The sequence below is a fragment of the Procambarus clarkii genome, chromosome 50, assembly GCF_040958095.1.
Source record: "Procambarus clarkii isolate CNS0578487 chromosome 50, FALCON_Pclarkii_2.0, whole genome shotgun sequence".
Lineage (NCBI taxonomy): Eukaryota > Metazoa > Arthropoda > Malacostraca > Decapoda > Cambaridae > Procambarus > Procambarus clarkii.
In genome coordinates this window covers 1,229,800-1,245,805 of record NC_091199.1, presented here as the reverse complement: position 1 = coordinate 1,245,805, position 16,006 = coordinate 1,229,800, and positions in this window count along the sequence as shown.

The following is a 16,006-nucleotide window of genomic DNA, read 5'->3' as shown; positions in this document are numbered from 1 at the left end:
CCTCATACCCATCCTGTGGGTGGTATTGGACCCCTTTCCCACCTAACAGGCGGTAGGTGACAATATACCCATCCTAGCTATAGTTGGTATAGTAGACACAATACCGTCCTGTTTGCAGTAGTTTACCCCATAGACATTCAAATGTAACATCGTTTTCTGTTAGCGTTCCTACAAAACATTCTTTAAAGATTTTTAAAGCCAAACTATGGTATATAATATTGATTGGTGAAGCACTGTTATTCTATGTAATAATTTATAGTGCTTATTATAATTTACTAAGAACAACTAATATTTCTCAAAACAAAACTACGAGCCTTCAATAGGATATAGCTGATCTGTAATATTATAAGAGCATGGACAACAGTAGGTAAATTTCACAACCCATGTGGGACCTGAAAACTACAATTTTCCTTATAATTGAACCAATCACGAATATTCTGCTATCTATGTTGACGGACGGGTACTGTGACACGTAAATTGGTACGTGAGAAAGAGTTTGGGCCTTGGTAAAAAAAGTAACTGGGAATATATCACATATTTACTAATTCATATTCAACATATTGACTTTAAGCATTAAGTCATATATGTGCTGTCTTGTGTGAGAACGGGTTGATTAGTAACCAGTTACCTGAACAAGCTTCAAGTTATATCTAATATCACTGATCTCACTGCAGTCCCTGATTCATACTTGATTGTGGTACTTGATCACATTCAGTATTCTGGGTTAAATAATATGTATTTGGGCTATAATTTTAGCCTTTCAAGAGTTAACAGGGAAATGAAATCACATTAGACTTCTAACCCCTGCAACTCGAGTACGAGACATCCATCCTGTGCGAACAGACGCACAAATGTGTGATTACTAACAACTAACATCTAATTAATCTAATAATTCGAAGGAGGAATATTGGTATTCATCTGTTCTAAATAGGACTTCGACCCGTGAACAGCCCCCCGGGGAATTATGTCGGAAAACCCGACACCATTTACTAATATTATATGCAATATGCAGATAATATTGCTGCTGTTGTATACACAAGTTAACCCATAGAAAATGTAGCTTGTAGGGGAATTTTCCGTCAATAGAAAATGGGATATTATTGCCACATAGTACTATAAATTCACCAGCTATTCTGTTGGGAATTATTCTTAAATACAGTAGTCTTTGGACTTATTACATCATAAAAACATCTCATGTGAGTTAATTATCAGTATCAAAATAAAGTAAATGTGACCCTTCTATCAGTTACTGACATCTGAACAAGGAGAGCCAGGCGTGAGTAGTGAGAAGGTCAGCCATTGTTAAGACCAGAGTCGTTGGAGCAAATTCCGCTTCTATAATTCTCTTGGACGAAGTGTTATGGAGATCAAATTAGTGCTCTACCATCATCAACATGCTGTCAACAACCACAAGGGAAGTGTCTTTCCGAAATCTTATCTAAGTCATTATTGGCCAGTAATGTTATGTTAGATAGTATTATTTCGGGTTAGAACACGAACGATCGACTTAACACAGGTAATTAAGCCTTGGTCTCTTTCTAATAATATACAGTGTTCTCTGATATAGCTGTCATATATTAGGATTCCGGCTTTACAGCTAGTGCCCTTTGACAGGAACAAGAAGAGGAAGCAAGAATTAATCTAGGTACATCAGTTACTTGGGTGATGGAAGCTAGCCTCTCACGAGGATAATTTGGTGTCTACATCCCAGTTATACCTGGTGGACTAAGCCTACCATACAATAAGATAAGGCACCCCAACTTTATGTACTTATATATGTAGTTTAATATTGTAGTTTGATTGGCTGCATATATATAAATTTAATATAAAACCCCCTTAATGTGTAAGGATCGATTTGTGAGAATAATTGCAGAAATACAGTCCGCTAAACATCATACAAATTGCTATCGAAATATATAAATTAATGTAAAATAAATTCCATATAAATTCATTTAAATTAAATAAATATAAATCTCACAGGTCGGTTCCCATAATACTTGCTTAACTCACGATCACTTAATGGAGCGCCGCCCAGCTCCTTATTGTCTGCATTGCGTTGTCCCTCTTACTGTCGTGCATATCCTTGTTGAATGTCCTGACTTCCAGGACGAGCGACGGTCTTGCTTTCCGACCGCCCTTCGCAGTCACTTGTCCCTCAATAGGATTCTTGGTGAATCGGATACTTTTGATATCGTTCGCCTTATGCGTTTCTGTTTTCGTATTGGCATCCTTGGTGATATTTAGCGCCCTCTGCTACATAGCCTTCCCGGTTTGGTGCCTACTTTTGATAATTACCTACTTACTTACTACTAACACCAGGGGAACACCACATCTACTATTAACACCAGCGGAGCACCACCACCACTACTAACACCAGTGGAGCACCACCAACACTAATAATACCAGTGGAGCCCCACCTCTACTACTAACACCAGCGGAGCACCACCACCACTACTAACACCAGCGGAGCACCACCACCACTACTAACACCAGTGGAGCACCACCAACACTAATAATACCAGTGGAGTCCCACCTCTACTACTAACACCATTGGAGCACCACCAACACTAATAATACCAGCGGAGCCCCACCTCTACTACTATCACCAGGGGAGCCCCACCTCTACTACTATCACCAGGGGAGCCCCACCTCTACTACTAACACCAGGGGAGCCCCACCTCTACTACTAACACCAGGGGAGCCCCACCTCTACTACTATCACCAGGGGAGCCCCACTTCTACTACTAACACCAGGAGAGCCCCACCTCTACTACTAACACCAGGGGAGCACCACCTCTACTACTAACACCAGGGGAGCCCCACCTCTACTACTAACACCAGGGGAGCCCCACCTCTACTACTAACACCAGGGGAGCCCCACCTCTACTACTATCACCAGGGGAGCCCCACCTCTACTACTAACACCAGGGGAGCCCCACCTCTACTACTAACACCAGGAGAGCCCCACCTCTACTACTAACACCAGGGGAGCACCACCAACACTAATAATACCAGCGGAGCCCCACCTCTACTACTATCACCAGGGGAGCCCCACCTCTACTACTATCACCAGGGGAGCCCCACCTCTACTACTAACACCAGGGGAGCCCCACCTCTACTACTAACACCAGGGGAACACCACCTCTACTACTAACACCAGGGGAGCCCCACCTCTACTACTAACACCAGGGGAGCCCCACCTCTACTACTAACACCAGGGGAGCCCCACCTCTACTACTAACACCAGGGGAACACCACCTCTACTACTAACACCAGGGGAGCCCCACCTCTACTACTAACACCAGGAGAGCCCCACCTCTACTACTAACACCAGGGGAGCACCACCTCTACTACTAACACCAGGGGAGCCCCACCTCTATTACTAACACCAGGGGAGCCCCACCTCTACTACTAACACCAGGGGAGCCCCACCTCTACTACTATCACCAGGGGAGCCCCACCTCTACTACTAACACCAGGGGAGCCCCACCTCTACTACTAACACCAGGGGAGCCGCACCTCTACTACTATCACCAGGGGAGCCCCACCTCTACTACTAACACCAGGGGAGCCCCACCTCTACTACTAACACCAGGGGAGCCCCACCTCTACTACTAACACCAGGGGAGCCCCACCTCTACTACTAACACCAGGGGAGCCCCACCTCTACTACTAACACCAGGGGAGCCCCACCTCTACTACTAACACCAGGGGAGCCCCACCTCTACTACTAACACCAGGGGAGCACCACCAACTCTAATAATACCAGCGGAGCACCACCACCACTACTAACACAAGAAGAGCACGACCTCTGCTACTAAAACCAGTTGAGCACCACCACCGCTAATAACACCAGCAGAGCACCAACTCTATTACTAACACCAGCGGAGCACCACCTCTACTACTAACACTAGTGGAGCACCACCTCTACTACAATCATCAGCGGAGCACTACCATCACTTCTAACACCAGTGGAGGACCACCTGCTTGATGGGGTTCTGGGAGTTCTTCTACTCCCCAAGCCCGGCCCGAGGCCAGGCTCGACTTGTGAGAGTTTGGTTCACCAGGCTGTTGATTGGAGTGGCCTGCAGGCCAACATACCTACCACAGCCCCGCTGATCCGGATTATTTTTTAGAAAACAGTCTAGTTTTCTCTTGAAGATTTCCACGATTGTTCCAGCAATATTTCTTATTGTCTTTGGGAGGACGTTGAACAACTGCAGACCTCTGATGTTTATGCAGTGTTCTCTAATTGTGTCTATAGCACCTCTGCTCTTTACTGTTTCTCTCCTGTATTTTCTTTCCATATCGTTCACTCCAGTACGTTGCTATTTTACTGTGTAGATTTGGGACCAGGCCCTCCAGTATTTTCCATGTGTATATTATTTGGTATCTCTCTCGTCTCCTTTCTAGTAAGTACATTAGGAGAGCTTTGAGATGATCTCAATAATTTAAGTGCTTTATCTCGTCTATTCGTGCCGTATATGTTCTCTGTATTCCTTTTATTTCAGCAATCTCTCCAGCTCTGACGGGGGAAGTGAGTACTGAGCAGTACTCGAGACGGGACAACACAAGTGACTTGAAGAGCACTACCATTGTGATTGGATTCCTGCATTTGAAAGTTCTCGTAATCCATCCTATCATTTTTCTGGCTGATGCAATATTTGCTTGGTTATGCTCCCTAAACGTTTGATCGTCGGACATCATTATTCCCAAATCCTTGACATGCTGTTTTCCTTCTATGGGCAGATTCGATTGTGTTTTGTACCCTGTAATATGTTTCAGATCCTCATTTTTGCCGTACCTGAGTACCTGAAATTTATCACAGTTAAACATCATGTTTTTTCTGCTGCCCAATAGAAAACTTTGTTGATATCTGCTTGTAGTTTTTCAGTGTCCTCAGCAGAGGTAATTTTCATGCTGATTTTTGTGTCATCTGCAAAGGATGACACGAAGCTGTGACATGTATTTTTGTCTATATCTGATATGAGAATAAGGAACAATAGTGTTGCATGAACTGTACCTTGAGGTACAGAGCATTTAACTGCGCTTGGACTCGATTTGATTTGATTGAATGTTACTCTTTGTGTTCTGTTCGACAGGAAATTGAGTTTCCAGCGTCCAACTTTACCAGTTATTCCCATTGCCGTCATTTTGTGTGCTATCACTCCATGGTCACATTTGTCGAACGCCTTTTCAAAGTCTGTGTATACTACATCTGCATTTTGTTTTTCTACTAGAGCTTCTGTGATTTTGTCATAGTGTTTGAGTAACTGTGACAGACAGGATCTTCCCGCTCTAAATCCATGTTGTCTTGGGTTGTGTAACTCATTATTTTCCATAAAACTAGAAATTTGATTCCTAATCACTCTTTCAAACACATTTATTATGTGTGATGTGAGTGCAACTGGTCTATAATATTTTGCCAAGCTCTTACTACCCCCCCCCCCCCCCCTTGTGCAGAGGAGCTATATCTGCAGATTTACGTGCAGCTGGTATCTTCCCTGTATCTAGGCTCTTTCTCCATATTTCGCTGAATGCTCGCGCTACTGGTACTTTACATTTCTTTATGAATATTGAATTCCATGAGTCAGGCCCAGGAGCTCGGTGTATGGGCATATTGTCAATTTCTCTTTCAAAGTCTTCCGAGTTCGTGTTAATATCCGTTATATTATCTGCAGCTTGAATGTCATTCATAAAGAAGCTGTCTGGGTCATCAACTTTCATGTTGTTTATTGGTGTGCTAAACATAGCCTCATACTGGCTTCTTAGAATTTCACTAATCTCTTTGTTGTCCTCTGTGTACGTACCTTCACTTGTAATTAACGGTCTAATACTGGTCGAGGTTTTTGATTTTGATTTTGTGTATGTGAATAAATATTTTGGATTTTTCCTTATCAGTATAGCTTTCTATCCCAATTCCATTTCCTCAGACTCATATGATCGCTTTAACGTTTGTTATATTTCTTCGAGCTCCCTGTTTAGGTTTATTTTCCATTCTTGTGATAGTTGTGTTTGCTTAAGCATTTCCGTTATTTTTTCTTATGTACAGTCGTCTGCGTTCTCTTTCTAGAGTGGTCCTCTTTCTGCCCCTCCTCACAGGCACGTGCTTCAAGCAGACCTTGTGTGCTTCAGCTGTCAGTTGAGCTATTCCCTGTGTGGGATTTTTGTAGCTTAAGACCGTCTCCTATTGAATAGTTGCAAGGTCTACATTTATTTTTTCCCAGTCGATCCTCTTATTGTTGAAATTGAATTTATTTAATATTCCTTCTCGCTTGTTGGGTCTCTTGGACCTACTACCGTCATTTATACTAGTTTGCACTTAAATGATCTTATGGTCTGAGAATGTAGTATCTGAGATTGTAATGTCTCTGATTAGTTCATCATTGTTTGTAAATAAGAAGTCTAGTATGTTTTCGTTCCTAGTTGGTTCTGTAATCTGTTGATTGAGCGATAATTTCTCACAGAATCTCAAAAGTTCTCTGACCTGAGGTTGGTTATTTCCTGGGTCATTCCCTGCTATGATATTTGTGTTTGCCATTCTCCATCTTAGACTCGGTAAATTGAAATCGCCAAGGAAGATAATATCTGGAGCTGGGTTTGCTAGATTATCTAGGATGTTCTCTATTTTGTGCATCTGCTCTGTGAATTCCTCAACCGTTGTATCTAGCGGTTTATAGATTAGAATAATAATTAGGTTTAGTTTTTCTACCTTAATTCCAAATACCTCTACCACTTTATTAGTTGAGTTTAGTCCTCACCCTGGTATGCACAGGTCCTTTAGTGAGGACCTGTGCATACCAGGTCCTCTTTAATATACAGACCTACTCCTCCATTTGACCAAGTTTCTCTATCACATCTATATAAAATATAATTTGGAATCCAAATTTCACTATCCATGTAATCTTTTTTATGAGTTTCCGTAAATGCCCCAAATATTGAGTTTGACTCTAGTAGAAGGCCAATTATGAACTTAACTTTATTTCTTGACTTTGTCTTTAGGCCTTGTATGTTTGCAAATATGAATGATTGTCCATATTGAGTGTCACTTCTGGAAGGTTTTGGTAGTTCTCCCTCCTCTCCACCCTGACGCAAGGTGTGTTGTCCAGATAGGCATATAAAAAACACTCGCGTATTCGAATGGAACGTTGTGTCAAAATTTCAAAGCAATTGGTGAAGAACTTTCGGGGATTTCAGAGTATGTTGCTCGTACGTCCAACAGATAGTACTGATTTAAAAAAAAAAACATGTTTTTCCTGTCACAGGTGAAACATGTATATAGTAGGTATATAAAAACACATGCCTTTGTGAATGCGACATTGTGTCAAAATTTCAAAGCAATCGGTAAAGAGGATTCGAAGATTTCCCTCACATGAAAAACACAGTTTTTCAAAAAAACTTGTTTTTTCCCCGTCACAGCATTGACATTTATATAGTATGTAAATAAAAACCCGCTCGGATGCGAATGGAACGTTGTGTGAAAATTTCATAGCAATCGGTGAAGAACTTTTGGAGGTTAGCAATTTTGAACAAACGAACATTTACAATTTTATATATATAGACTGGCTGTACCCTTGCCACACGTTGCGTTGCTGTGGCTCAGCAACGCATGTGCTTTGGTGAGCCATAGCAACCTTCTCCTGTCTCCCAGTAATCCCCACCATCTGCCCTCCTCGGTCCCCTCATCCTAGCAACCATTCCCCACTCCCCCGTTCCCTTGTCCTCCCCATCATCCCCCCCTATCCTGTCCTTTTGTCCTTCCCGCCCTCTCCCTCTCCCCCATCGCCTCGTCCTCCCTACCATTATCCATTCCCCTGTCCCCTCGACCCCACCATCCCCAACTCCGCCAACCCCTCATTCTCCCCACCATCCCCTCATCCTCGCCCACCATTCCCCACTCCCTTGTCTGATGCATGCCCAAATGATCAGATTTTCCCATAATAAAATTGGGAACATCAAATGGTCTAATGTTCCCATCACTGAAAAATAAAAAAAAACAGTTAAAAAAGAAATGAAAAAAAATAAAAAATAAAAAAATAAACCATACTCTCAAAATGAACAATATGGTTAGCAACACAGGTCAATTCCAATGCAATTTCACACAAAATAATTAAATCAAAATGAAAATAATTAAGAATTTATGAAAATTTAATTTGTCAATACAATTGGAAATATTGAAATCATATCATGCTTAGTATAGTGTGTGATGTTCTTATGTGCAACAGATGGCGCTGTTACTTAGAATTATTTTTTTTTACCTTTCACAGGTGTGGCATCTATACCTATAATTACAAAATGAACGGTATGGCAAACAACACAGCTCAATTCCAATGCAATATCACATAAAATAATTAAATCAGAATGAAAATAAATCGAAATCTATGAAAATTCAATTTATCAATGCAATTGGAAACATTTAAATGCAACCGTAACATATTTAGTATAGCGTGTGTTGCTAAATGTGGAACAGATGGTGCTGTTTTTGCCAAAAAAGCATGATTTTACCCTGTCACAGGTGAGGCATCTACATAGTAGTTATATAAATTACACGCGCATATTCAAATGGAACATTGTGTCAAAATTTTAAAGCAATCAGTGACGAACTTTCAGAAATTACAGCGTGTGTTGCTCTCGATGTGGCAGAAAAAAATATTGAAAAAAATATAAATACAGGAAAACTTGGCTTATTAGGCAAATCAGGCCTTGAAAAGAAGGCCAAGCACGACATTCTGGCTACTAGGTACAACATATATATATATGTATATATATATATGTCGTACCTAGTAGCCAGAACTCACTTTTTGGCCTACTATTCAAGGCCCCATTTGCCTAATAAGCCAAGTTTTCCTGAATTAATATATTTTTTCTAATTTTTTTCTTATGAAATGATAAAGCTACCCATTTCATTATGTATGAGGTCAATTTTTTTTTATTGGAGTTAAAATTAACGTAGATATATGACCGAACCTAACCAACCCTACCTAACCTAACCTAACCTATCTTTATAGGTTAGGTTTGGTTAGGTAGCCGAAAAAGTTAGGTTAGGTTAGGTTAGGTAGGTTAGGTAGTCGAAAAACAATTAATTCATGAAAACTTGGCTTACTAGGCAAATTTGGCCTTGCATAGTAGGCTGAGAAGTGAGTTCTGGCTACTAGGTACGACATATATATATATATATATATATATATATATATATATATATATATATATATATATATATATGTCGTACCTAGTAGCCAGAACTCACTTCTGAGCCTACTATGCAAGGCCCGATTTGCCTAATAAGCCAAGTTTTCATGAATTAATTGCTTTTCGACTACCTAACCTACCTAACCTAACCTAACCTAACTTTTTCGGCTACCTAACCTAACCTAACCTATAAAGATAGGTTAGGTTAGGTTAGGTAGGGTTGGTTAGGTTCGGTCATATATCTACGTTAATTTTAACTCCAATAAAAAAAAATTGACCTCTTACATAATGAAATGGGTTGCTTTATCATTTCATAAGAAAAAAATTAGAGAAAATATATTAATTCATGAAAACTTGGCTTATTAGGCAAATCGGGCCTTGCATTGTAGGCTGAAAAGTGAGTTCTGGCTACTAGGTACGACATATATATATATATACATATATATATATATGTTGTACCTAGTAGCCAGAACGTCGTACTCGGCCTGCTATGCAAGGCCCGATTTGCCTAATAAGCCAAGTTTTCCTGAATTAATATATTTTCTCTAATTTTTTTCTTATGAAATGATAAAGCTACCCATTTCATCATGTATGAGGTCAAATTTTTTTTATTGGAGTTAAAATTAACGTAGATATATGATCGAATCTAACCAACCCTACCTAACCTATCTTTATTGGTTAGGTTAGGTTAGGTAGCCAAAAAAGTTAGGTTAGGTAGTCGAAAAACAATTAATTCATGAAAACTTGGCTTATTAGGAAAATCGGGCCTTGCATAGTAGGCTGAGATATATATATATATATATATATATATATATATATATATGTCGTACCTAGTAGCCAGAACGCACTTCTCAGCCTACTATGCAAGGCCCGATTTGCCTAATAAGCCAAGTTTTCATGAATTAATGTTTTTTCGACTACCTAACCTAACTTTTTCAGCTACCTAACCTAACCTATAAAGATAGATTAGGTTAGGTTAGGTAAGGTTGGTTAGGTTCAATAATATATGTACGTTAATTTTAACTCAAATAAAAAAAATTGACCTCATACATAGTGAAATGGGTAGCTTTATCATTTCATAAGAAAAAAATTTGAGAAAATATATTAATTCAGGAAAACTTGGCTTATTAGGCAAATCGGGCCTTGCATAGTAGGCTGAGAAGTGCGTTCTGGCTACTAGGTACGACATATATATATATATATATATATATATATATATATATATATATATATATATATATATATATATATATATATATATATATATATTGGTGTATACTGGCAGCAGGTTTTCTTTCAAACATGTTTCATTGAATATGACCGCATATTCTGTATTTATTATTTTCTGGTTTAGGGCTTCTATCCCTCTAACTATTTTCTTAGCATCAGGGCTTAATTGAAATAGGAGTTCTCCAAAACTCATTTTCGTACTTTTAAGGTGAAGAAAAGAAGTGATTTACTATAGAGTGTATTACACTTATTTGTATAATTTGCACGACGTTTCGAACCTCCATGGTTCATTCTCAAGTGAACAGATCTTACAATACTAGTTGATTTTATACCCGCATTAGGTCAGGTGATAATACAATGAAGGTGAAAACATGGGGGGATACATAAGGGATAAACATAGGGGCTGCAGAAGGCTTATTGGCCCATACGAGGCATCTCCTATCTAAACACAAAGATTAATCCAGTGTAATTGGCCAGTTATGTTGGACATTGTCTTCTGTGTTGGCATCGATATGTTCTTGTCTTGTCCTTACTCTCATGGTGGGTAGAGTAAATAGTTCCGTGATTTGGGTGTTCATGGTAGGTCGCTCTATTCTTATGTGAATTGCCTCAAGAATTTGTAATCTTCTTGAATCTTGGGTTTTGTCTATTATGCAAGTAATCTTGTTCAACAGTTCTCTTGTTAGAGTAATGTCATGGGCTTGTCTCATGTGATTCCTAGGGGCACCAGATTGAAGATGGCATGTCAAACGCCTCGTCAGCTTGGTCGACGTCATACCTATGTACTTACATTGAAGGTTACATCCTTCGTGGGGGCAAGTGTACATGTATACAACGCTTGACTGCTGTAGAGGGTTCTCCGTCGGCTTCGGGCTGTTTTTGATAAGGAGTTCGGAAGTCTTCTTGGTTTTGTAGAATATTATCAGGTTTATGTTTTGGTTAGGAGTAGTGCTTTTTACTCCTTTACGGATTATTTCTTTCATTATTCTTTCCTCTTTTATATGTTCACTGTGCATGGTTGATTTGTAATATAATTTTATTGGGGGTGTTGTGGTTTCTGTTCTAGGTTCTGAATTATACCAACGGTCCAAGTGTCTTCTTATAGCAGCGTTTATTTCCGCGTTGCTATATCCGTTGTTCACCAATACCTGAGTTACTCTTTCAAACTCTCTACTCACGTTGCTCCATTCAGAGCAGTGGGTAAGCGCTCGACGAATATAAGCATTGAGAACACTGGCTTTGTATCTTTGGGGGCACTCACTTCTACCGTTCAGGCATAATCCTATGTTGGTGGGCTTGGTATATACGTTGGTGCTTAAAGAGGTTCCTGTTTTTGTTATTAGTACATCCAAGAATGGCAGACTGTTATTTGCACTATTTTCATGTGTAAATCGGAGTACTGACTCTCTCTCTAGGTGTCTTTTTAGGTCAATTAGTTCATCTGAGTCTTTTACTATTACGAATATGTCATCTACATAACGGCAGTATACAGTTGGTTTTTGTCTGCTACTGAAGACCCTATCTTCGATGGTTCCCATATAAAAATTAGCAAATAAAACTCCTAAGGGGGAGCCCATTGCTACTCCGTCTATTTGTAAATACATGTCTCCTTGTGGACTGATGAAAGGGGCTTCCTTTGTACATGCTTCGATAAGACTTTTCAAGTGTGGCTCAGGTATGTCTAATTTGGGGGTGCTCTCGTCTCTGTATACTCTGTCCAGTATTATTCCTATGGTTGTGTCGACTGGGACGTTGGTAAAAAGGGATTCAACGTCCAGGGAAGCGATGATTCCATCGGGCTGGGTAGATTTGATCAATTCTAGGAAATCTACTGATGATTGTAGACTAAACTTACTTGGAGTGTATGGAGTTAGGAGTTCATTGAGTTTCTTTGCCAGGTGATAAGTTGGAGTTGGTATTTGGCTGATTATAGGGCGTAGTGGGTTACCTGGTTTATGCGTCTTAACATTGCCGTAGGCATATCCTAAGACATAGTCGCCTTGAAGTTTATTGAAATGCACACTACCTTTCTTTGCGTTGATTGCTGTAATTGTTTTGTTTACTTTCCGCTTAACGTCTTCTACGGGGTTCCTCGTGATTCGTTGAAATTTGGAGTCGTCACTTAGGATGTCGCTAATTTTGTTCATGTATTCATGGGTAGGAATCAATACATATGCTGCTGTTTTGTCGGCTTTTCTTATTGTTACGTCTTTCAGATTTTTTAGTTCTTTCGCTGCTTCTTTGAGTGAAGATTGGGGTTAAGTCAAGAGTCAAGAGTGGGGTTAAGATTGTAGATGAATATGTTCCTCGTTTTTTCCCTGCTTCTGCAAGTAGTTCAGCTTGAAGTGTGTCGGTGGTGATGACTTTTTTGTTGTCTTCTAGCTTATGGATATCGTCCAGAAGCATTTCGATTTCCAGGCGTTTTTGATGCATCTTCGGTTTAGATAAGAATTGAAAATTTAGACCAAGATTTAAGAGGTCTCGTTGGTCCAGGGTAAGATCATAAGAAGTCAGGTTAAAGTAGCCATCTTTAGGACGAGGGATTTTTAGCTGTCCACCGTTTAGGGTTGTTAACTTACGGAGTGTCTTTGTTTCTACAAGAGTTTTATGTTGTTGTTTCAGGTTAAATAGTTCACTGTTGATGGTTTGCTTGAGTTGGATAGGGATGTCGTACTGGGTCCATTTGTTTAACAGATGCTCCGCCTGCTCTATAAAGGTTTGGAGGGCTTCCTTCTTCTTGTTTAGTTGATGCCGAATGAGCTCTTGCCTATACCTATAGGTAAACTCTGTATTGCGGACTGCTGGGCCATGTGGGTTTATATTGGTGTATACTGGCAGCAGGTTTTCTTTCAAACATGTTTCATTGAATATGACCGCATATTCTGTATTTATTATTTTCTGGTTTAGGGCTTCTATCCCTCTAACTATTTTCTTAGCATCAGGGCTTAATTGAAATAGGAGTCTAAATTGTCAATTCTTATCTAAACCAAAGATGCATCAAAAACGCCTGGAAATCGAAATGCTTCTGGACGATATCCATAAGCTAGAAGACAACAAAAAAGTCATCACCACCGACACACTTCAAGCTGAACTACTTGCAGAAGCAGGGAAAAAACGAGGAACATATTCATCTACAATCTTAACCCCACGACTCAAAGAAGCAGCGAAACAACTAAAAAATCTGAAAGACGTAACAATAAGAAAAGCCGACAAAACAGCAGCATATGTATTGATTCCTACCCATGAATACATGAACAAAATTAGCGACATCCTAAGTGACGACTCCAAATTTCAACGAATCACGAGGAACCCCGTAGAAGACCTTAAGCGGAAAGTAAACAAAACAATTACAGCAATCAACGCAAAGAAAGGTAGTGTGCATTTCAATAAACTTCAAGGCGACTATGGCTTAGGATATGCCTACGGCAATGTTAAGACGCATAAACCAGGTAACCCACTACGCCCTATAATCAGCCAAATACCAACCCCAACTTATCACCTGGCAAAGAAACTCAATGAACTCCTAACTCCATACACTCCAAGTAAGTTTAGTCTACAATCATCAGTAGATTTCCTAGAATTGATCAAATCTACCCAGCCCGATGGAATCATCGCTTCCCTGGACGTTGAATCCCTTTTTACCAACGTCCCAGTCGACACAACCATAGGAATAATACTGGACAGAGTATACAGAGACGAGAGCACCCCCAAATTAGACATACCTGAGCCACACTTGAAAAGTCTTATCGAAGCATGTACAAAGGAAGCCCCTTTCATCAGTCCACAAGGAGACATGTATTTACAAATAGACGGAGTAGCAATGGGCTCCCCCTTAGGAGTTTTATTTGCTAATTTTTATATGGGAACCATCGAAGATAGGGTCTTCAGTAGCAGACAAAAACCAACTGTATACTGCCGTTATGTAGATGACATATTCGTAATAGTAAAAGACTCAGATGAACTAATTGACCTAAAAAGACACCTAGAGAGAGAGTCAGTACTCCGATTTACACATGAAAATAGTGCAAATAACAGTCTGCCATTCTTGGATGTACTAATAACAAAAACAGGAACCTCTTTAAGCACCAACGTATATACCAAGCCCACCAACATAGGATTATGCCTGAACGGTAGAAGTGAGTGCCCCCAAAGATACAAAGCCAGTGTTCTCAATGCTTATATTCGTCGAGCGCTTACCCACTGCTCTGAATGGAGCAACGTGAGTAGAGAGTTTGAAAGAGTAACTCAGGTATTGGTGAACAACGGATATAGCAACGCGGAAATAAACGCTGCTATAAGAAGACACTTGGACCGTTGGTATAATTCAGAACCTAGAACAGAAACCACAACACCCCCAATAAAATTATATTACAAATCAACCATGCACAGTGAACATATAAAAGAGGAAAGAATAATGAAAGAAATAATCCGTAAAGGAGTAAAAAGCACTACTCCTAACCAAAACATAAACCTGATAATATTCTACAAAACCAAGAAGACTTCCGAACTCCTTATCAAAAACAGCCCGAAGCCGACGGAGAACCCTCTACAGCAGTCAAGCGTTGTATACATGTACACTTGCCCCCACGAAGGATGTAACCTTCAATGTAAGTACATAGGTATGACGTCGACCAAGCTGACGAGGCGTTTGACATGCCATCTTCAATCTGGTGCCCCTAGGAATCACATGAGACAAGCCCATGACATTACTCTAACAAGAGAAATGTTGAACAAGAATACTTGCATAATAGACAAAACCCAAGATTCAAGAAGATTACAAATTCTTGAGGCAATTCACATAAGAATAGAGCGACCTACCATGAACACCCAAATCACGGAACTATTTACTCTACCCACCATGAGAGTAAGGACAAGACAAGAACATATCGATGCCAACACAGAAGACAATGTCCAACATAACAGGCCAATTACACTGGATTAATCTTTGTGTTTAGATAGGAGATGCCTCGTATAGGCCAATAAGCCTTCTGCAGCCCCTATGTTTATCCCTTATGTATCCCCCCATGTTTTCACCTTCATTGTATTATCACCTGACCTAATGCGGGTATAAAATCAACTAGTATTGTAAGATCTGTTCACTTGAGAATGAACCATGGAGGTTCGAAACGTCGTGCAAATTATACAAATAAGTGTAATACACTCTATAGTAAATCACTTCTTTTCTTCACCTTAAAAGTACGAAAATGAGTTTTGGAGAACTCCTATTTCAATTAAGCCCTGATGCTATGAAAATAGTTAGAGGGATAGAAGCCCTAAACCAGAAAATAATAAATACAGAATATGCGGTCATATTCAATGAAACATATATATATATATATATATATATATATATATATATATATATATATATATATATATATATATATATATATATATATATATATATATATACTACTTCATCCTAGTCCCATTTATTACCATAGTCTAGTTGTACTATATTGAACAACCTAGCACCATTAATGAATGGTACAGACCCTACTTTGGACGTAATTGATATAAACTCGAGTTGAGTTGTGTATATAATAATGTACTTATAATCATTGCACCTTTGAGTGATTAATTAGTG